Here is a 24,347-nt window from a genome sequence, read left to right as displayed (position 1 = left end):
TTCCTCTTCTATAAAATGGAGATATTCCTGTTTGCACCCACCAACTCAAAAAGCTACTGACAGCATTGGAGAGACTAGATTTCTAATTGAAAAGTTAAGGTCCTTAAAGGAATTTAAAATGTTATAATAATTTTCCATTTAACTAAACCCCAAGCAAACAGAAAGCTTAAGCCTTCAGATATGTTTTCTCTCTTTCCAAAGTCTAGACAGTTGGGAGGAGTAGGGACGGAGGGAACAAAACAGCCAACATATCGAAATCAGGAATGATTTTAAGAGAAACCCCTAGTGTGTGTGTATGTGACACACATCTGTTGTTCCAGTTCAGATTATTAATTTTCTGTGAAATTTTTCCTGCAGCCCTTTACGATGAGAATAGATGTTCAGGATATAGATCTTAAAGCTGTAAAAAGCCCTGATGTATTTTTTGAATATTAAAAAAAAAGTATTTTGATACTGCTTTCTAGAAGTACGTCAAATTTTAATTCCTTAAAAGTTGATCACCTGAGTGTGTGTGTCTGTGTGTGTGTGCACATGTGTATGTAGAGAGTGTAGGGGGTGGTTAGGGTAACCCTCCACCAGCTGACACCACCCCCATCTCCCTCACTCCCAATGGACCTGAACCCCTTACACCTTAATTCTGTGCTGGATGCAAGGGAGTCTGCTGGGCAGGAGTAAAGGGGAACTTGCTATAATGTGGGGCTGGTACAGAAGGGTTCCTAGGACATTTTGGTGCTAGTTTGGGAAACGTGCGATCTTTTGACTCTAGTGGACACAGGGATCCATTTTACTTTTGTGTTCATGAATTTATTTATGGTTTAAATCAGTCTTTTCCCAATATGAGACTGATGGACTTTGAGGAGGGGCAAGTGCCAGGGCAAATGGGTAATTCTTATGCTTCACCTTCTTCCCAGAGTGATCAGTTAAAAGATCCTTTTTAAGCCCCCTGCCCCAGACTAGGCCACTCTGTTGTAGCCCACTCCTCCACTTCCATCCTCACATCCTGAGGGTCTACTGGCCCTTAAGATGACAGAAAGATCCCGGTTGTGATGAAAAATGGAACAGGAATTGGGAAAACCAAAACAAACAGACAAAAGCCTGCTTCCAGACTAGGTCATCCAAATGCTGATTCTGTTCAATCCTGTACCTCTGGAATACTGGTCCAGTAGCTGGCCTTGGTGGGCCTCCCTTCCTTTGTTTGTAAAAATGAATCTCTTCCTTCTGCTTCTTTCAAAAAGGTTGAAATCCTATTAAAAAAAAAAAAAAAAAAAAAAAACTTCCCTTTTTTAGGAAATTTCAGCAGGAGCACTGCAAAGGGGATGGACATGGAGCTAGAAAGGTCCCAGGTCTACAGGATTTATATAGGGCCTACAGAAAGAGTCCATGAATTCCCATTGTCTTCACTTTTAAAAAATAAGGAAACCATCTGGGTGACTCCACAAGAGTCTTTAAAATCGCCTGGGGCAAGCACAGTTAAGAATGATTTTTTAAAATGGTGATTTGAAATTTTCTTCTTTAATTCCAAATGGCTAGTGACATATTTCATCCAACTCCAAGGACTTTACTCTCAGATTTGAGCATCCACTGTGTGTTAGGCTCTGGACTGGATCCCAGTCCTCTGCAGTCATGAAATTGAAAGACACGATGTCAAACCCCATGGGAGCTGCTACAGGCCACCCCAGGGGTCTGCCACTTGAGTGAATATGTTGGTGACTGATGTCTTCAGAAACAAAGTTGTGTCACACTGGGCAATTTCTGGACAGTTCCATGGTAAAATGTCACCAAGGATTTCCTGTAGAATTTCTTCCTCAAGAAGTGAGGCTTTGATTTTTGTCCAGGAATTTCTTCCTATTCTCTTAAAATATACTCCAAAACAAATTCTCTCACCATCTAGATTTCTAACTAAAGTTCCCATAATACCAAATAGACTCTATTGTTAATCTCTCAAATCATTTTATTAATTAAGGTTTAACAAAATTGTAGAAAAACTTCACTGCATAAGCCATAGAGTATTTAATATATAATATGTTATTTATGCTTAGAGTGTAAAATTTCATCCTTTGGTGGGTACACAGAAACAATATGTAGCACAAGTACTAGATGTTCAAAGGCAGTGTTGTAAATATAAATTTATTTCCAAAAAAAAAGACTTACTAAATGTGTATATATATGTATATATTATGTATAGTGAATATATATGCAAATATATATGCGTATAAACACATATACATATGCAGAAAAACAGACAATGGACAGAGAGACTCCAGTGGGATTAGGATCTTGGAAAGAACTTAGTGAAGTTACTCTACAGCATTGAGAACTATTTTGGTGGCACTGCCTATGTGCCAGGTACTGTTCTAGAGGAACAGCAATAAACCCCTGCCCTCATGGAGTTTGCCTAGTATATTTTAAATAAATATGCTAAACAAGTGACTCTGCCATATTACCCAGAATACTCTACCAGGAGATTGATAAAGTTCTTATGAATTCCAGGAAGCCAATGGACCACCAGCAGTGCCACCATCTTAAAAAGATGATGGTCTCATTAAAAATGAGACTCTCTGGCCCTGGGATGACTTTTCCATGTTATCTTTACATCCTTCGCTTAATCACTAGATATAAAAAGAGAAGCTTCCTCTTATCTAGGACTTCCTCCGATGTGGCCGTCACAGAGTTTGAGTATTGAGTTCTAAATTCTGTTAGGCAAAGGTGCTTTCGAGAAGGTTGTGTCCTCTACTTGAGTAAATTCAAGCCAAATGTCGCTGCTCATCATATCCAGATCCGACACGGCCATAGAATCTTGGGCATGATCCTAAAGTCAGCCTTTCCCTGTTTTTGTATCATAGAGACTAGCTGGTCCTACTTTTATGTTGTCTTTCCCCTCAGCTCATTACCTGATTTACCCATATTCTCTTGTATGAGACCCATCGGCACTTACTGCGTGCCTCACCAGGGCATTACTTTGAACAATACTGCCTGTCCACCAACTTGTACATCACCTGATATTCCCTGGCAAGTTTAAGGTCACAGTTGAAATTCTGTGTTAATCTAATCTTAAATGATAATATTTGTTCCCCCTCAGATTCAGATGGAGTTTAGCTGGTCACATAGTTATGAGGCAGATTGACCAAACCATTTACTGATGGGAGGAGCTAGCACTCCTTTTTTTCCTTTCTTTCCCTCTAAAGCTCCAAAGAATTTAAGAGCTTCCATCTCTCTTCTATCTTGCTTATTGGGACATTTCTAAATACTAGTAAATAGATCTGGAATCATGCATACTTATTTTCTTATAGTGGATCTGGGACAGAAGAGTTATTTGTCCTTTCATGAATTTAAGTTGGGTTTAGAAGCATTTGTCCAATCAATAATGAACAATTCAGGTCCCTTGTTTTCAAGTTTTTATTATATTACTAGTTTTTCTAGTATAAAAACAATACAAATTTTGTTGGGGCTCTTCACATATCCAGAAAGGAGAACCCAGGAAGGGTTGCCAAGTAGCAATTTCTGTCTCTACCCTAGATTTGAAAAGAGATTTGAAAAGAACAAATCTCAAGACAGACAGACACACATACACACAAACATATACACAATTCTAAGTTCCCATGTGGGAAGTTTTTTTGTGTATCTTGTTCTTCACATGTCTTACATTTACCAGGTTTGTGTTAGCACTGAGGATTTAACAGTATATTTGTTTTGAATGAATGGATGATTATGTGAATGAATTAATGAGGTAATCTCATGGACCCCAAAAACCTTACCTGTGTTGTGATTGTTGTATCTTCTCTGGCTCTTGGCTTCAGTGTTTTAGGCAGTTGATTATAGATCCCCTGAGATTCAGAAGTGCCATGATCAGAACCCAGTGGTTGCGGTCATGGCGGCTGAGGCTTGCTTGGGTGGGGATCAGAGCAGGCTGTGTCCACGCAATAAGGTGTGTGTATGGGGTTATGCAGGGAGGTGGAATGGCAATGGGTATGGAAAGGGCAGCCAGACAATGAGGACCCTGCTGGGAATGATTTCTGATCTCCTTTACCTTCCGTAAGAATCTGCCCAGCCTCCACTTCTCCCAAGGCCAGAGCTGGGAGCAACGAAGAGTCTTCTAACACTGCAGCTCTACGGGGGATTTGCTTGGGAGAGACAGTCACCAGCTTGGAGGCATGGGATTTGTTTGCTTATATTGCTCTTTTTTCCACTGTCTTTTCAAATGTTATTATTTCAGCGTCTCCCTGGTAACCTTGACAGGAAGCATCTAGTCTAGCCTAATTCACAATGAAATGTTACGGTTATTATTACTTAAAGCCACGGATAGGGCTGGATGATTGACAAGCCAGAGGGCCTATCATGACACAGGCAGCAGCTGATGAGCTGCCCGTGTCAATTGAAGTACCAGGGTCTCTTTGGTCCGCTATTTCTTGAAAGATTGTTTGCCCCAAATTAGCACATTAAGGTGGGCTCTTTTTGCTTGGCTCAGATGTGGTATCAGATAGAAAAACACTGCTTTCCTGCATCCTCAAAGTTATGTGTGAAATTCTATCTTGATATGAAATGTTTGAACCAACTGACTGTGATTCAGCCAATCTTTCACAAGGGACCAGGGAGAACCTGGCAATGGCTCAGAAAAAATAAAAAAAGAAATTCCAGAAGGGAGAAACATAGCTTCCCTGGAAGAAAATGGATATTTCTTAACCTGGAATGAACAGCAAAACACCGTATAGGAGATTCAGTTTGATTTGGGGGCATCCAGCAAAGAACTTTGTGGTCTTCTTGTGTCTACTCAACACCTTACTTTGCACCAGGCATTGCCTCAATTACTTCCTCAAACTTGATTTCATTTAAATCTCCTAACAACCCTGCAAGGTAGATGGGAATATGAAATCCAAGCTTTAGGCTCTAAACTGAAAATTAAGGAAAGGTTCTAGAATTTTCCAAGATTTGCTAATTAAAGGACTGCAGCTTGTGGGGAAAGAGGGGCGGATGTTAGTTATCCACTCTGTATTGATGTGTGCCCGCTCTGCCGCCCAACGCCAACTCATAGCAGACCTGCTCCTTAATTTCAGTTCACAATCTTTTTGAGGAAACATAACAAACATACGAAACACCTAGGGAAGAATTAAATGATAAGGTGTGGGAAAACTGTAGTTGCTATTGATTTCAGGGAAATAAATAGAGATAGAGTAGCTACAGAAGGCTTCATGTCTAAATGGAGAGGAGGGAAAAAAAGCAAGTGCGGGAACAACATGTGCATGGCTTATACAGAGGGGAGAGCGAGAGGCAGGAAGGGCTGGAGATGCCTTTAGCAAATTGGCTAGGGACAAGTATCTCCCCGACTCTCTGTGTAAATCCAATTCTAATTGGCATAAATCTCTGAACCATTGTTCCTCCTGCAGAACTAATAGCCAAAGTGAAGGGGAGAGATAACATTTTGCCTAGAAAATTATGTAAACCCCAAAGCTGCAGAGTTGAACCAAAAAAGAAAAGTGAAGACCTTCTTTCCACTTAAGAGACTGTGACCAAATGCTTAGCAGGGAACACACTTTTAAATCCAGCTTTAGCGCCACGCAGGGGCCCGGCCCTGAGCTTAAATGCATTGTTTAGCCTCTAGTAACTGCATCCGATAAAGTAGTTGGAAATGAACCAGTGCTGCTTCCATTGATCTGTTTTCAATTCTCTGTTGTTTGCTGGAAGGGCCTGATTTTACTTTGCCCAAAGTAAGTCACTCGAGTAATCGGCAAATCCAGTGGAACTCCCTAGTCACGGCCTCTCCGTCTGACTGCTTGATTTATATCCTTCAGCTTGTCACTGAGGTGTGCCATCAACTCAGAGGCTCACTCTCATTTGCACCAAAGGACACCAAAGCACAAATGCATACTTTCTTCAGGGCTTTTTCTTGATCCTGGGATATACTGGGGGCCAGCAAAAGACTGGAAGGAAAAGATTTGTTTTGCGTGAGAGAGTCATGGTGTGGGCTCAGGAGGGAGTAGGGTGTGGTGGTAGAGAGCAAAGGTTTGGGAAGTGCACCCTGCTGGGGCAGCACCCAGCCTATCTGTGTGACATTAGACACCTTACTTAACTTCCCTCGGAGGGCCAGCTTCCCAGCCTGGGTGTGAGGGTTAAGTGCAAGCCTCGTGATTCTTACAGCAGAACGTGAGGGGTGTTTGTACCTCCAAGGTCTATTGATGAAGGAGTGTGTCACCTTAGGGAAGAGCTGTGGTCAACTATAGCAGGGGCCAGCAACCTTGTTTATCCTGCAAAAAGCCAGGTAGTAAAGAATTTGGTTATCTGCGGCTTGCCAACCCTGATTAGAATTCACATGGGGCTTAATCCATTGTTGCTCTCTTACAAGTATCATCTGGATTTTTTACACAGTATCTACACACTTCTATCCAACTACTTCAATTGCACCTCCTTACCAGGTACTGAAAAGGTAAATCATTTGTAAAGCTTGGAGTCTACTCTTTTATTATCCAAACCCCACTTGTGTCATCTTACCTCTTTCAGGAAGCCCTGCTCAATTATTCCAGCCTTTACTCATTTCCTTTCTTTGAATTCATGTCATAAGCCACATGGTTTGGCTCACAGGTGGTTTTAGTTGGGCTGGCACCTTTTCTAATGGAGCTAACATCTGCAAAATCAGAAACATCTGGCATCAGTGAGCCCACCTGCCCTTAGTCCTGCAATCTGCTGGGGACATCTGGCAGCCGCCCACTTTCAATAGGGGGCGCTGCTTCCTATCCCCACCTCCCACACTATGTACACATGACCACTTTGGCTGCTTCGCTTCACTGATGAAGCTAATTCATTTAAATTACTCTCTTGACTCCTGCAAGATTTTGAATTTGCAATTCATGATTTAGATACTGTATCCACAATTTCATATCTATATTGTTTTCTTACACTGTTTTGGGAAAAGTTTTAAAAATACAGAAAAGTACAAAGTAATGTCACAAGCACCTGTGTACTCATCATCCAGAATGAATAAATATTAACATGTTATTCTTTTTGTTTCAGAATTTTAATAACATACAGAACATCCCAGATAGAGGTGATCTTCTCATTGCTGCCCTCCTCAGCCCCATTCCCCTTACTCCCTCCACTGATCCAATGACTGCCATGAATTTAATGCATACCCTTCTAGTACATGGGTTATTTTAGTACCTATTTAGTTACCCAGAGAAATGTATGTGGTGTTGCTTTATGTGTTTTTAAAAAGTATAATTTTTCTAATCGCTATCATTCTGCCACACACTTCTCTCACACAGTATTATCCATCTTGGGGCGTATCCATCTGGTACTGGCCCTTTTAATGCTATATGGCATTCTATCATGATGCGAATATGAACAATTTATGTCCCCATTCTCGTGTGGATGGGCCTTTAAGTTGCTTCTGTTTTGCACTATTATAAGCAGCATTGCCATTTCTTTGTATGTGCCTCCAGGTGCAGACATGGGAGTTCTCTAAGTTACACACCTAGAAGTGGAATTGCTGGGTCATTATTGACTGACACTGTTGCCTTTATTCTTGCACTATTTTCTCATTGTTTTACATATTGGTCATCTCTGCAGTTAGACTGTGAAGTCTTTTGTCTGTAAGATTTGTGAAGTTTGCAACTATATTAGTTTCCTGTGGTTGCTATAACAAATTGCCGCAAATTTAGTGGCTTAAAACAACAGAAATTTCTTCTCTCCCAGTTTGGGAAGCCAGAAGTCTCAAATCAAGCTGTTGGCAGGACTGCACTCGTCTGGGGGCTCTCCTTGTCCCTTCCAGCTTCTGGTGCTGCCCGGGCTTTCCTGGGCTGTGACTGAGTCACTCCCATGTCTGCCTCCATCTTCACGTCCGTTTCTCTTCTGTGTGTGCTGATCTCCCTTCGCATCCCTCTTATAAGGATCCAAGTAACGACATCTGGGGCCCACCTGGCTAACCCCTCTCACGAGCCTTAACTTTTTGGCAACTTTCCCATGTCGGGCAGTATTCTCAGGTTCCAGAAATTAGGACATGGACATGTCTCTTTTTTGGGGGGTGGGGGGTGGGGGTTGGACCATCCAACCCACAACAGCATTCATACTTATTCGTCATCCCTCACAACATTTAACATGAGGCTTGTGCATAATTGGTGCTCAGCAGATATATGGTGAGTGAATAATGCTGTGGAAATGGACTGTAAACTATTTAAGAGCAGGGGCTGAATTTTATGCTTTTTCTGATTCTTTATTTCTTGGTTCAGGATTTGTCACACAGTAGGTGACTGTGAAATAGAATGACACAGGAAGACAAGGAGTCCCTTCATCTCCTCCTCTCCTATAGCTCTTTTATTTCCACATCTTTCATTCTTAAATCCTCCCTTAGCCATCCTCTCCCTCTTGTTTTCCTCTCTCAGATTCTTCTTCATCACTCAACTCCTGACTCATCTTTTACAGATTCACGGTCCACACTTTCTGACCTGCAAGTTAAGAACTTTACACTTTCAAATGCATTGAAGGAGTATGTTTAGTTTTGGGACAAGAATGAAAGTTATTTGGGTGTAGAATGATTTCTTTAAATTCATTAAAAATATTTCTTTCTTTTGCTTCTTCAGTTCCGTTCCGGTGCCTTTTGGTCTCTTTCCCAAACCTCCCTCTGCCTTCCTCCTCCCCATACTTATTTTCAAGCCTTTTAATCAGTGCTTCTTTCCAGTGTCTCACTGACCATTGTATCCTGTAACCATCACAGGCTCCATTTACAGGATTCCTTGCTGTTGATCCCCTGCCTATTTCTATTAAGGTCTAGCTCATGTCTTGCCTTTGCTCAATACAATTCCCCTCTATCAACTGCTGACCTCCTTTGCCACTAATCCCAACGACACCCTAATGGAAAACAGTCAGGGGGTATGTGTGCACACTGATGACCAAGGAGGCGGCCTGAATTTCTGGAAGCCAAGATCAGCTGGCCCCTGATGGCTCGCCTTCCCGAACACTGCTCTTCCTGCTTTGGTTTGAAATCAGTCCTCAGCACCTCCCTCCATGGAAGCAGGGGAGGAGGGCTTATGGAGGAGAAGCCTAGAGGTAGCTTGGGGACCCTATGCCTTTCAGAGAGAACCGGGCTCTTAACAGAACTTTTAAGAAAGGACTTGAGAGTACATGTGTATCAAGTTGTTATTACAAGAACACGTATTTCGTTATTCAACAACACGTATGAACTGAATGCCACTCCGAGGTAGGCTCTGCACTTGGAGCTGGGGCGAGGGCATATACAAGATAGTCAAGGTCTCTGCTGCCAAGAAATGTTGTTCTGAAAGTCTCTTCCACACCCTGCAGGGGAAAGATCAGTTTTGTATGAGGTTTATTTCATCTCTAGTGTTCATGGGATCTGATCTGCAGTCCAATTCTTAGCTTTCATTATAATGGTGGTGGTGTTAGTGGTGTGTGTGTGTGTGTGTGTGTGTGTCCAGTTGGGGAGGGTGGGTATCATCACAGACCTCAGGTTACCTCTAACTTCCAAAGATTCTCACTTTGGCTGTGGTTTCTGATTATTGTTTATCTCCTAGTCCGAGGTAGACTAACACTGTCAATGAATGGAGGGGTGCGGTCAGGGTTACTGCTTCTAGGGGGAGTGGCGGCCGGTAGCCGAGCCCTCAGCTCTCGGGGCTGCTTAAAGGGTACCGGCGGCGGGGGCTCTTTCCCGGAGGCGAGGGCGAGGCGGAGGACGTGGCCAAGGTCCTCGGCGAGAGGCGTGCAAGGTATGGAGGGCGGCGATAAGGACAAAAACCCTCTTCATCCAGTAGGGGTATGCGCCAAAGAGATTTATTCAGGGGTGATTACAGGTTATATAGGCTGGTAAGAGGGGCAGGGCTGGAAAGGAGGTGAAGTAGCCTAAAATGACAATATTGAAGGGAGAGGGGCTAGGATTGGTTCTGAGAGGACGCAGGAGCCGCTGCAGCGGGCGGGGGTTGTTCTGGCCATGGTGCATGCGCGCTGGCGGTGGCAGAAGTGGCCTTGGCACCAGGGAGTATGTGGGTAAGATAAGGAAGTGGGGAAAGGGCGGTTGGGAGAAAGGCGGTTTCCTCCGGCAAGCCTCCCCTGCCAGTGGCATTTTGGGTGAGGAAAAGGGAGCTGCCTTGACCTCGCTCCTCAGGCTCGGGGGGGCTGCAGAGGGCACTCACGCCCGTACCTACTACCCTCCCCAGGGGGTGATATCAGGTCCCCTGGCCCAGGCCTGGTAAGTCGAGGCACAAGTTCAGCTACCCGCAATTCCCCTTTCTTTTCTAATTAGAGGAAGAGGCTTTACCGGAGAGGCCCGCTAAGGGTGAGGGAAGGGGGAGGTCAGGGAAGGGAAAAAGGGGTTGACGGTGGCTCAGCGAGGCTGGAGCTCAGTGTTGGTGTGGTGCCCGGGCGCTCGACAAGGGCTTCGCTGCAGCGGGCTGGGCGAAGGTGAGGGGTTTAAAGTTCAGGGGTTTAAAGTTCAGGGGTTCAGAGAAGCTGGAACTCGAGGCGAGAGCGATGTTCAGGTGATTGAGAAGGGTCTCGCGGTCGGCGGGTTGACCGGTGGCGTTGAGGTCGCGGAGGGTTGGCTGTCATCTTGGAGTGGGGGGCGTCAGAGGTGGCGAGTCGCTGATACTGGATTTGCACGAACGAGGAAAAAATGGCATCTGTTTGTTTTCTTACAAGCTGGACAATTTTGCGTATGATGCAGGGTCCTAAGATGAGAGCTAGAATAATTATTAATAGGGGGCCAAGAAAAGGAAGGATGTATGGGAGGATGGGAGTGAAAAAACTGGACCAATAACTGGTGGCTTCACGATCTCTTTTACGCTTTTCCAGTCCCTCTCGGACCCTTTTCAGGCTGTCCTCGACGAGACCTGTGGAATTGGCATATACACAGCACTCTTCTCCTAGGGCGGCGCAGAGGCCTCCTTCTTTGAGGAGGAGAAGGTCAAGACCTCGGCGGTTTTGGAGCACGACTTCAGAGAGGGAATTGACAGAATTTTTTAGATGGTAAATAGCGTTTTGTAGGTGGCGAATGTCCTCGTCAACAGCCGCCCTGAGGTGAGTTAGGGCGGAGCCTTGACTGGCTAACGCAGCGATTCCAGTGCCAGCGCCGGCAAGACCTAGGAGGGAGGCAATTGTGAGGACGGTGATGGGCTCTCGCTTTTGCAGAAGGGCAGGAGCTGCAGTTTTTTCTAGACGGAGGAAGAAGTCTTCTTCGCTATGATATAAGACCCTAGGGATAAGGACAATTAGGAGGCAAGTTTCTTTATATTCACTGATGATATTCGTGCTGAGACAGGGGGTAAGTCCTGTAGAGGAGCAGAGCCATTGGGAGGAGTTATGAGGAATGAGAAATTTTGCCGAGCTACTGGGAGATGAGTAGCTGGCACAGGCAGTGAGGTTGGGAGAGTTACTGGAGCGAGGGCGGACGCACTTTCCCGTATAGGAGACTGAATGAAAGGTCAGGGGGACGGCAGAGGTATTCCAACTGCACTCCGAGGGGCTGTCTTCTGTGCTTTCTGAAAAGGAGAGGTTGGAGGCAACGGGCTCGTACAGTGAGGAAGAGGTGGAGAGGCAGAGCCAGCAGGAGGAGGTAAAATTGGGGTTGGAGGAGTTCACTGAGGCAAAGGCGGCTTGGATGAGGCTGAGGAGGGGAGAGGAATAACGAGAAGGGGGCAGAAAAGGTTGGGGTGGTGGGGTTGGCGATGCGCTGTTTGTAGCTGAGGCACGGCTGGTTGGAGCTGAGGTGCGGCTGGAGAGCTGTGGAAAAAGGGGGTTAATGACTTGGTTGGGACTTAGGTCAGAGGGTGTTCTTAATGCAGTATTTTGGCCTGGTTGGTTTACAGCCTCCTTTTTTATTAGAATAAGTGATCCTCGGTCGGTTCCTTTCTCCTAGATTCTGAAGCCTCAAGTTTGACTGAGTAAACAGGAGGGATTAGTGGGGAGCTGCACTGTAAGATTAAGATGTGTGCAGGATCCCTTACTTTCTTGGCCGAGCCAGTTAACAGTAGGGAGTTTGCACCCTGTAGGGGTCCATTTTAAGGTAAGGTAATGATTAGGAACAGGAGGCTTCCAATTAGTGGCTAATGTTTTACACCCCCAGTATGCACAGTAGTACTTGTTGGGGGAATTACAGCACGATTTTCCAGGATTTGAGGATGGGCACATGTAATATTGGGCCTGGGGATTACTTACCTTTTGAGCGCAGGTTTCTTCGACTCTGGAGACAAAGGTGGCGAAAGGCTTACTCGGCTCCTGGAAGAGCTTGGTGAATTTATTAGGCCGACAGGCAGAGCAATTGGCAAACGCGCGTAAGGCGATGCCTCTGAGGACAGTCTAGAAGGTGGCAGGGACATTAATATAGGTAGATGCATTTATAAACGCTCCCGTGCCCAAGTAGGCTTCGGGGTGATGATAGACTTCAGTGGCTGCGTCTTGCTCACCTTGCTTAGCTGCTTCTGCCTGGAAGTGAGCACGCCAGTCAACAAACTGACCGGGGTTAAAAATTGAACGGGCAAGCGAGGCCCAGTCTTGGGGGAGGCAATAGTTCATGGCGAGATCCTGCAGTATTTGGGAAGCATATGGGCTACCTAACCCGTCCTCCTTGACGGCCTTGCGAAGCTGCTTGATAGTATCTAAGTCAATGGGATACCAGTCATGCGGCCTCTGTGGGGTGGGGGCAAGGTTAAGAGGAAAACAGCGAAAAGCACGAGAGAAAGGAGGACACGCTTGCAGAGGACTTGGCGCGGGAGTGGGGGTAGGGGGAGCGTTGCCCCAAGGATTGCCTTGAGGTGCAGAAGGCAGCCAGGGGTTGTTAGTCGGCAGGGTGGGAGGAGCGGCGGCAGCTGCCGGTAGCGGCTCCGAAGGGGAGCTCGCCGGAGGGAGAGGCGGGAGTGGGAGGCCCCAAGCGTCGCAAGATGGCGGCGCGGTAGGCGTGGCTAAGACACAAGATGGTGGATCAGCCCCGCCCTGTGAAAGGGTGGGGTTCAAGGCATAAGATGGTGGACTAGCTCCGCCCTGTGAAAGGGCGGGGTAAAGCGTATGCGGTTTCCGGCCCAGCTTAGGGCTGATGTCATCGCCGGAGCATTTCCTCCCCTCGATGGAAGAAGAAGGAGGAAGTTCGCCATCTTGGCGTGGCGCAGTGTTATTTTGCTTTTTGGGAGTCACCTCGAGCGCGTTGTTAATCTGCTCGACTAAGGACTCCGTGTCCGAGTCATGATTTGAATTAGTATCGCTATCTGAATCTGTTGGCTGGGTTGATAGTGCCTCCTTGGATTTAACGGGGCCTCTATCAGGGGGGAGGGAGCCTTGAAGGCAGGAGCGGATGGTTATTAAGGTGGGGAGCAAGCCGGGAGGGAAACGCTTGCTCTCATGTTCCATGGCGTTGGTGACCCGATCAATAAGGCGATCATAAGTAACAGGGTCCCAAAGATGGCAAGTGGTGAGCCATGGGTTAAAGGGCAGCAGGAGGTCCCAGTATATCTGCAGCTGCCGGACAGACACCTTACAGCGATGCGTGTCTAGGAGACCCGCCAGAGCACGAACTTGAGGTGCCTGACATGTAGATATACGATTACCCATAGCTGAGGGGAGAGGAGGGGGAGTTGTTCCCGAGCCGGGCCGGCCCGGCTGGCGGGGAGGAGGAGGAGGAGTTGTTTACCGAGCAGAGAGAATGAGATAAACTGTGGCTGCAAGGCCGAAGGAGACGGCGAGAGCAGAAAGCAGTGCCCTTTGGCAACGGGAGCAGTCAGGGGGGGCAGTTGCAAAGAGGCACACGGCACCAAATGAGGAAATAAAGATACAAAGAACTACAGCAAAGTAATGGAGGGGAAGAGGGGGAGTGTTAGGAAGAACGGGGGTCATAGAAGTGCGCATACAAGGGGACGAAGAGAGCGTGGGGGAAGGGAGGAGTTCCTACTGGATGAAGAGAGCGTGGGGGAAGGGAGGAGCGGCTTCGGAGCAAGGAACCTCCCACGGCTCCGGAAGCGGCGAGGGAGAGGCGGCCCTTACCTTGCAGGCGAGGAAATGGGAAGCTGGAGGGGCGTCCGGGCGAGCGGGTGACCTGCCAAACTGTCGTGTGGAGACGTTCCTCACACGGGGCACCAGTTGCGGTCGGGGTTACTGCTTCTAGGGGGAGTGGCGGCCGGTAGCCGAGCCCTCAGCTCTCGGGGCTGCTTAAAGGGTACCGGCGGCGGGGGCTCTTTCCCGGAGGCGAGGGCGAGGCGGAGGACGTGGCCAAGGTCCTCGGCGAGAGGCGTGCAAGGCGTGGAGGGCGGCGATAAGGACAAAAACACTCTTCATCCAGTAGGAGTATGCGCCAAAGAGATTTATTCAGGGGTGATTACAGGTTATATAGGCTGGTAAGAGGGGCAGGGCTGGAAAGGAGGTGAAGTAGCCTAAAATGACAATATTGAAGGGAGAGGGGCTAGGATTGGTTCTGAGAGGACGCAGGAGCCGCTGCAGCGGGCGGGGGTTGTTCTGGCCATGGTGCATGCGCGCTGGCGGTGGCAGAAGTGGCCTTGGCACCAGGGAGTATGTGGGTAAGATAAGGAAGTGGGGAAAGGGCGGTTGGGAGAAAGGCGGTTTCCTCCGGCAAGCCTCCCCTGCCAGTGGCATTTTGGGTGAGGAAAAGGGAGCTGCCTTGACCTCGCTCCTCAGGCTCGGGGGGGCTGCAGAGGGCACTCACGCCCGTACCTACTACCCTCCCCAGGGGGTGATATCAGGTCCCCTGGCCCAGGCCTGGTAAGTCGAGGCACAAGTTCAGCTACCCGCAGAGGGGAGTATCACAGAATACTAAAAACAGTTATGTCCAGTAGGGATTTTATTTTGTTATCCATAGATTGCTATAGTTTTCAAATTTTCTGTGATGAGAATACATTATTTTTATAATTAGAAAAAAAGGAACTCATTCATCAGACTGTACCAGATAATGAGCGGGAGGGGTTGCTTTAAGTTTATGTGGGTAATTGACATGGGTCTTACTTATTTCACCTTGCAGTTGTGACATAGAGGAAGAGAAAGTCCTAAGTACCCCACCATCATTCCACAGTGCTAACCCATGCTTTCAGTGAATTAATACTAAATCATTTCAAATAAAGAGGCTACAGGAACCCAATCAAGGGCAAGAATTGAAAATATACAAATTCCACTTGTAAAATAAAAATTCAGGGAATTGCTAGATAGTGGCTTCTGATGAAGCAGCACTCTGAATAATTTCTTCAAGGTCATCTGGTTAATTTATGCTGCATTTGTAAGTTATTGTGTATTTTAAAAATTAATGAAAGATTTAATTATAGCAGGGTTGCCTGTGACCTTTTGTGAAATGACTCCATCATAAATCTGCAAGGATTTCAGAACTTTTTTCAGGTTTCTAATAATTTGCTCTCAAATTAATGACATCCAGCCAGTGAAAGCAGACGGGGCTGGGTAAAAGGATTGAGTTGGGATTTGTGGTTTCCTAGCAATGGCTAATTCTGAATCCTGGATGGAGGTGGCAGAGAAGATTGTGTGTGACTCACTGGAATCCAGGGCAGGTTTAACTGTTTACTTAGAAGAATGAGAAACAAATCCAGTCTGTCAATAGGGAGGAATTGCACACAGGCAGACTGCTTCATTGCAGAACACTTGATCTGGGGCACATTTATCTATATGTGAATGAGGAAGCAACCTCTGGACCAGGAAGAGAACTCCTCTTCCCTGGCACCTGCACAGGTTCTCCCTCACTTGCAAGTGGAGAGTCAATGCTCTCCCTCCAGCTTGTTGGCCACCCGTGGAGCCCAGCTTAGACTACGTCTCCCTGGTATCTCTGACCTCCCCATCTCAGGAGCTCAATGAGAACAGTTAAGCTCTGTGTGGAGGGAACCAGAGTCTTTTCCCCAGAGGCCAGGATGCATCATTGTCTACATCATTCTGATGATTTGTTTGATCCAATAGAGTGAGGGGAAAGAGTATGCAGAGGAATGTCACATCTTAGCATACCAAGGAAGATCTTCTCTCTTAGAAGAAACTGGTAGCACACATCTGTAGTTCCAGGATGGCAGACTAGAGTTTGGAAAATGCGAACTACCATTTAGACACAAGGACCATGGGGAAAAAAGCCAGCAAATTCTGGAAAGTGGACTTTGGTGAAAGCCTTTCTTGGTTCACCAAAGGTCTGGTTGTGAATGCTTCTCTCTTTTCCATTCCTCCAGCAATTATTCATGACACTATAATCACACATGGCACACCATGATTTGAGCTGCAAGCTGAAAGCCTTGCCTATGAAAAACAGGCAGCATGGGAAAAAAAGCACTGAGCTGGGTATCAGGAGTTTGGGTTCTGGTTCTTTTGTGGTCTCCAGTAGATCACCACTTTATCTGGGCCTTGGCTTCCTCAGCTATCACATGGAGGAATTGGGCCAAAGGTTCATCCCTAAGGACCCTTATAGCACTAAGACTTTATAATTCTGTTGGTTCCTTTCCATGCCCCAGGGATTCCCAATTGGAGGCCAAGCCATTGAATGCTGATCCTTTATTGTCATAGCTCAGGTTCCAGTATAAAATTCCCCAGACAGTTGATGCTTTAGACCTTTAGACTAATAGGGCCATCACTGGAGCTTTCCAGAAACATCTTTCCTACAGATTTCTCCTTCCTTCCTTCCCCCAACTATGCTTTCAGTTTTATGTATTTCATGCTTCTTCTGCCTTTTATGCAAAAAGCCTGTTAAGAGCTGGAGCTAAGGGGCTCCCCAGGCCCGCACCTAATTGCCAAATTGCGCTGTCAGTTGATTGCTAATGAGTTATGAAACACTTAAAAAGGAGTACCAAACCTTGCTGAAAGTATAGAGCTTATACCATTTCAGAACAGTAGCAGCAAATGCCTAAGTGGGACTCCAGGCTCCATCACCTCCATGCTGTGTAACATTGTTTGATGAATCATAACTTCTGTAAGTCTCACTTTCCTCATCTGTAAAATGGGAATAATAAATAAAATGAGGTAATTCTTGCAAAGTAGTTCACATCCAATGAGAGTTCAATAAATGCTCATTAATATTTTTTATTAACTATGATTGTTCTTTGATCAACTTCTAGTGCTTACTTTTTGCAAAGTCTTATATGAAGGCTTGATTGGAAAGCATAAGATACACTGTCTACAAAATCCTCGGGCGTCCAATGAAAGACATAAATAATCATATTTAAGTCCTATTATGTAATTTGAAACTAATAATATTAAGTTATTAGTTTCTTAAATTATACTAAATAGTATGCATACAGAACTTACATAAACCTCAGAAATCTATTAGATACTATAATTATCCTCATTTTACAAAGGAAGAAACTGAAACTTGATATGCATAAGGAATTCTCCACAGGCCCAGCAATGGGCTCACATGTTGGCCTGATGCCAGCAGCTTTGTGTTTCACCACTTCACTCTACTGCCTCTCAGTGAATAAATATATGACACACTCTTAATGCCATGTAAGAAATTGCTTGTGAGTTGCTGCCCTCCACGAATTTACAATCTGGCGAAGAAGTTAATCTATGAAGTTCAAATATCTACCAGAAGTGCTAAGCATCATCCCCAAAGTACAGGTAAAATGCTTCAGAGGGGAGAGGTTTTTTCTCTTCCGATGGAGGAAAGAAAGAGAAGAGGAGGAAGGATGATGGAGGGCGTAATAGAAACATTAGCTTTGGGATTAAAACTAAAAAGAGCAATCCGTTAAGAAGATAAAATAATCTCAAAACGTGTATGGCTTTGTGAACATGTAATGCAAAAACTTATAGAAACACAAGGAAAAAAATGGAAGATTTGCAATCATGGGAGTATTTTAATAAACCTCACTTAGGAACAAATAGACCTAGCAGTCAAAAAGTTAGTATGTTTTTGGATCTAAACAACACTATTATTATATGCTTTATTTAGAATACCCGTGTAAAACCCTGTACCCAACAAATGTAGAATACATATTCTATTTAAGCAAACATTTCATTTTAAAACATGGACTGTGCACTTGGCACATACAAAGTCTGGACAAATTCCCAAGAACTGGTATAACTTGAAATTGAATAAGAAATTTAGAAGTTTAAAAATGGTAAGGAAAATAGATAAGGAAAGATGTTTATATTTGGAAATGAAACCATAGCTTATTTAGGGGTAGTTTTGTTTCTTAAAGAGAAAATCATAATGGTAACTATGGTGTATTTACATTTCAAAACTTTCCTCTCCCTTCCTTTCCCTGCCTAATATGTACCACCTATTATTTGACTAAGACTTGCAGAATGGGTTGGAGTTGGACGAGATGTGGTATGGGGAAGGGCATCCCAAGCAGAAAAAAACAGGAACCAGGAAATCATCTTTCTGTTAGTGGAAGAAAATGGAATTCTGCTGGAGCACAAGGTAACAATGGGAATAGCAGGAGATAAGATTGCAAAGGTAGAAGGAAGCTGTTCTAGTTTGCTTACGCTGCTGGAATACGAAACACCAGAAATGGATTGGCTTTTATAAAAAGGGGCTTATTTGGTTACACAGTTACAGTCTTAAGGCCATAAAGTGTCCAAGGTAACGCTTCAGCAATCAGGAGGATGGCCAATGTTGTCCGGAAAACCTCTGTTAGATGGGAAGGCACATGGCTGGCATCTGCACCGGAGTTCTGGTTTCAAAATGGCTTTCTCCCAGGATGTTCCTCTCTAGGCTTCAGCTTGTCTCCAAAATGTCACTCTCAGTTGCTCTTGGGGCATTTGTCCTCTCAGCTTCTCTGGAGCAAAAGTCTACTTTCAATGGCCGTCTTCAAACTGCCTCTCATCTGCAGCTACTTTCTCAGCTTCTGTGCATTCTTCAAAGTGTCCCTCTTGGCTGTAGCAAAGCTCGCTCCTTCTGTCTGAGCTTGTATAGTGCTCTAGTAAACTAATCAAGGCCCATGCTGAATGGGTGGGGCCACACCTCCATGGAAATTATCCAATGAAAGATCTCGGCCACAGTTCAGTGATCACATCTTCTTGGAAACATCCAATCAAAAGTCTGCAACCCAATCAACACTGATACATTTCCTGCCCACACAAGACTGAATGAAAGATAGTGGCGTTTTGGGGGACATAATACATTCAAACCAGCACAGAGGCTAATGCAGAGAGGCTTTTGGATCAAATTCAGTGTTCTCAGCATGATATTCACATGGCTGGAACTTGTGAGAGAGTTCAAGGACAACAGAAGGTACATTGGGAGTCTTCTACATAGAGGTTGATGTTGCAGAAATGAACAGAATTGCCAAGGTCAAGTGTAGGGACAGAAGAGAAGAGGGCTTAAGTTAGAATATTCAGAGATGGGAAGAGGAAGAGGAGGTGGAGACAAACAATTAGAGAAGTAAAAGGAAGACAAGGAGAATAGGGTCTTACTAAACCAAAGGTTTGCATCTTCTCTATTCATATAGGAAGCCAAAAGTTTAAAAAAGAGAAGATCACTTAGGCTTGGAATACCTAAGAAATTCTTCCCAGAGGAGGTGGCATTTAGTAGGTATTGAGGCATGCAGAGACTGAAGGAGGGTGTTTCTAGTGATGGGCATGGCAAGAACAAGGAAAGGTGTGTGTGTGAGAGAGAGCATGTGTATTGTGTGCATACGCACATGTCAATGTAGAATAGGTGTTTGTGGAACATGAAATAGACCAGTTTCGCTGGAACAAAGAAAAGTTTGGAAAGGAATGTGAAATCCAGATATGGAATGGGGTAGTAGTTCAAGGAATGTGGGCTCTATTCCATTACCGTAGTTTCTGAGCAGACATGTAGTGTTATTGAAATAGTGCTTTAGGACAACTTCCTGGAAGCTGGTGGAGGATGATTTCATGAAGATGGATAGATGGTGAAACAGGTGAAACTGATAAGAAGGGAAGAGTTACTGAGAGCTTGGATTACAGTCTTCAGCAGAAGGAAGTGTAGCCCGTAAGAGCTCTGGCTTCACATGAATATCAACTTGAAACCCAACTCAACTGGATCTTGAGCATGGCCCCAGAGCCTCAGTTTCCTCATCTGAAATGACTGTGCCTGTGATTCTCCAGGGGGTTGTTTGGACGATTCAAGATGAAGAGCTGTAAAATGGTTATCAGAATCCCTGCCACATGATAAGCATACTGTCAGTGGTAACCATTATTATTATTAGGGCATGGAAGCGGGATTCAAATGGAGTTGGTGAGCATGAGAATTTCAGTAGAAGCATCACTAGGAGGATCAGGAGGCAGGTTGGAGACTGGGAGAGAAGCCTGAGTCCCTGCTGATGCAAAGGTTGCTAGCCTGATGACTGAGAATTCATTTGAGATACCAGAAAGAGGAAAGAGCTGACAGGATCAGCCTTGAACTTTTCCCATTTCTGAAGATGTCCTTTAGGCAGATAAAAATGGGAGACTTTGTGGTTGGAAGAGCTGAAGACACAGGTGCTGAAGCCACTGAGGGAGATGGGAGAAAGAAGGATGTCCTGGGTGCAGGTGAATAATAAACAATATTATCCAAGTTGAATTCAGTCAGATGTTGCCCCAGAAGTCAGTCTGCAGTTAAGTTCTCCTAGTCTAATGCCTAAAGAAATGTTTGTTCTTCCTTTTGGGCATTTCTAGTGGCATCCTAGTAAGGAATCCTCATCCTTTCCCTCCCTGAAGGATTGTGGTCGACCACTCTGTCCTTGAAACTCATCTACCCTTGGCTTTCATAACTCTATATAAAAGCTGATATGATTTGGGGTTGAAAAAAGAACCCAAGCGTCACTGCAGGGGAGAGTCAGGTGACCCAGAGCTTCTCTCCTATAGAGAAGAAAACATCTTTACAGAGCTACTCCTCTGATTGCATTTAGTGGGGCATTGTTTCTGCTTAAATTGTAGCAACTATACACCAAGATCCCCTTTGAAATCACTTAATTAATGAGCAGGTAACTCTCCGTGTGTATGGAAGTCTAATGATGTCTTTTATTTTTTGTGAACCAGTCCCCTCCCTAAAATTAATCACTCCCCTCCTTGCAAGGCATAATCAGATCTAGGTGGTGGATTAGAGAAGGTATGTTATTTAGGGTCCTGGTAAATAATAGTTGTCTCTGGAAGTCCTAGCACAGAGCAGGATGACAAGAGACAGAACAGCTGCTGCTCTTTTCCCCCTGAGTTTGTTTTTGTCCTTCTAAACCCCAAAGGACGCATGGTTCAGCCATGTTCTCTGGCCCAGAAATAAGGGCAGATAAATCTATTACCCCAATTTTGGAAGAAGCGAATGCTTTTGTTAGATTAATTCCATCCATTAATCAACCTGGAACTATTTATTGAGCATCTGTTATATGAAAGGAGCACCAGTGGAGACAGAGATGAATGACTCCAATAGATACATTCCTTCATGTATGGGGTCATCAGGCGATAGGTGGCTTGCACACTTGGAGGGAGACATAGGGATTGAAAGAAAAGAAACTCTTGGAAGTTGTTTTGAAAGGGTCACAATCCATCTGGAATACCTCTGCTTCCAATCCTTTGAGTATTTTTGTCACTGAGTAAAAATCTCTCATCTTAAGGAAGTTGAAGCCTTGAGAGAGGAAGCGATTTGCTCAGGGTCACCTAGCTAATTTAGTAGCAGACTAGGACTAGCAAAGCCCAAGTTTTCTATTTCCCTGTTGTTTTACTTTCCTGGCTGCTAAAACAACTACCATAAAAAGGGTTAGCTTAACAACAGGAGTTTATTGGCTCACAGTTTTGGAGACTAGAGGACCTGCTTCTTCCTGGGGCCAGTGTCTTCTAGTTGGCTGGCATCTCTGAGGTTCCTTGTCTTTTCCGTCACGCGGCAATGCACATGGCGACATCTTCTTTCTCTTCTGGGTTCCATTGACTTCTGGCTTCTGGCTGCTTCCCATGGCTTCTCTCACCATCTTACTTTCACCCTGCTTATAGAGGACTCCAGTAATCTGGGCTAAAGCCCAATCTGATTTAGATGGGCCACAGCTTAACTGAATGAACATCTTAAATAGGTCTTATTATAATGGGTCCACACCCACCAGAATGCAGTCCAAGAACATGTTCAGACTGGAGTTCACAGTTCAATCCACATCACTTGCCTAGTACTCTTGCCACCATGCCCAACACCACCTGTATGTTAAAAGTTAAACAATTGCACGAGAGCATAGGAGGATCATCTGTGACCACAGTCACATCAGTAGTATAGACATTTAGCACCAGAGGAGTTGAGAGAGATAGAGAGAGAGAGATTGAGATGGTCTCTTGGGTTGGGAGAGCCCAAGAAAAGGTGACTCTTCAGTGGATCCAAAGACTCTCATGAAAAATTCCAAGTGGCGAGGTAAAAGGAAAAGAAAGACAGAAGTAATAAATTTTAATTGATTTTTCCTGAAAAGCCATATAGTGAGAAATGGCTTAGAACATTCATTTATTTTGTTCCTGAGGTTGAGAACAACTCCTCAGGGGAACCAAAGGGTAGGCCTCCTGCTTCCAGGCATTCATCTGTATTCATGTATGGGGCATGCACTTTCCCCAAGGCTCTGGAAGATGTAAAACAAAACAAAACTGTATTTAAGGTTGTAAATACAAGTATGTAACTTGAAAGGGGGATTTTGAGCCAACCCTTTTGAAAGCCCTTGATGAGAAGGGCCTTCAGTGAGTCTCGGAGGTTCTAACAATGAGAACAATGCTGATAGTAATGAACATTTGTTACCCATCAGGGTTTTTAAGGTTTTCACATACGTTTTCTCACATGATGGAGTTTTGATTATATTGGTGAAAATGCACTTTGAGTTTAGTACAGAAGTAGGGGAATACATTGCTGAGGCCAAAATAGTGTATTTTGTTAATCGCCATGAAGTGAGACTGTTGATGCCAGTGATTTTGGCTATGCTAGAAATTAGCTTCTCTTTTTTGTAGATGTGAGAATGATAATCTCCCTCTCAAATTGCTTTGTTTCTTCCATTGGCACTCAGTGATCAATCAGTCTTTATTTGTCAAGAACCTATTGTTGAGAGGTACTATGGGGTATAAAGAAATACATGAGATGTTCTTAGTCTTAAGGAGCTTTAAAATTGGTCTATAAGAAGTTGACCAAAGATATAAGAATATGTAAACATTCTGGATAAGTGGTCTGGAGCAGAGATTCTCATAGTCCTGCACAAGCAGCCTTTGGCATCACCTGGAACTTATTACAAGTGTAAGTACTCAGGCTCCACCCAAAATGTACTGAATCAGATACTATGAAGGTGAAACAATCTATGTTTAACAACCCCTGTAGGTGATTCTGATGCAAACATTTGAGAACCACTGGTCTAATGATAACTGGACCTTGTCAGCTTCGGAGGAAAGAGCTCAGTGTTGTTGGGACCATCACAGAAAACTTTTTGAAAGAAGTAGCACCAGATTTGGGTATCACAGTATCCATTTAAAGATGCTCCACCCACTTGGTTTCTCTCCCCTGCTCATCTCTTGGATTTTCATCTCCAGTTGATATATAAACCACTTGGTTTAAAAAAAAAAAAAAAGAAGAAGAAGAAGAAAATAAAAGATGTTGCAAGTGTGAGGGGTTGTTAAACATAGATTGTCCCACCTTCATTGTATCTGATTCAGTACATTTTGGGAGGAGCCTGAGTATTTACACTTGTAATAAGTTCCAGTATGTTGCACCTACTTTATTGGAAATAGGTTGTATCAGCTGGAAAGGAGCATTTCCAGCTGATAGAAATGTTTGTCTGGGAATTTTGTGTTTCTTTTTATTTTTTGTAATCAGTATGGGCTTTCTCTTTCCCTAGGTCACAACCAAGCAGATCTTTCAATATTTATCACCGCAAAATGATGGGCCTGGTTGCTTTAGGTAGTCTGATTTCTGTTGGGTTCTCACTTTCACAGATTCGATTATGAATTTTTACATTTGCTTCAGGGATATTTATGAAGGAGGAAGAGAAGTACTGAATATGAATTAGTCCTTATTTTGTCTCTTGCTTATTTTACTATGGTTCTGTCATTTTGTCAGCTTCCATGAGCTCTAATCAGAAGACTAGAGAATGAATGCCATATTTATGAACAGAATCAGGGAAGCTAGATTTATTCAAAAGAGAGGGTGTGTGTGTGAGAGTCACTTCTGCCTATATGAGGGGGCTCACAATGAACTTAGGTCTTCCCAGACCGAGAATGGGTAGAAAGACAGGGTGTATTAATGTTTAAAGGTCACTAAAGGTTTTACCCCATTAATCTTAGTTGGGGTCCAAAGAGAAAACAAGCAAAGCTCATGATCTAATGTTGTTTAAGTCTTTAAAATTTTGCATCTGACATTTGAAAGTAACCTCATGGAAGACAGACTAGCCTACTCTAAAGTGAAAATGTTGTTGTATTAATTTACAGTTTGGGGAAAGACCTAGGAAACACACTATAAGAAAATCTGGGACAGAGGCCAAAGAGATACAGAT

At 44.5% G+C, this 24,347-nt stretch overlaps 1 protein-coding gene across 1 annotated transcript in view; it reads left to right on the top strand.

Moving 5' to 3' along the window:
- Positions 1-24,347, top strand: part of SORCS3 (sortilin related VPS10 domain containing receptor 3) — a 593,008-nt gene that overhangs the window by 518,262 nt on the left and 50,399 nt on the right. The gene's annotated exons all lie outside the window — the stretch shown is intronic.

This window comes from Choloepus didactylus, chromosome 15 (genome assembly GCF_015220235.1).
Source record: "Choloepus didactylus isolate mChoDid1 chromosome 15, mChoDid1.pri, whole genome shotgun sequence".
Taxonomy (NCBI): domain Eukaryota; kingdom Metazoa; phylum Chordata; class Mammalia; order Pilosa; family Megalonychidae; genus Choloepus; species Choloepus didactylus.
The sequence above is the reverse complement of the archived record's forward strand: the minus strand, read 5'-3'. Positions and strand labels throughout refer to the sequence as shown.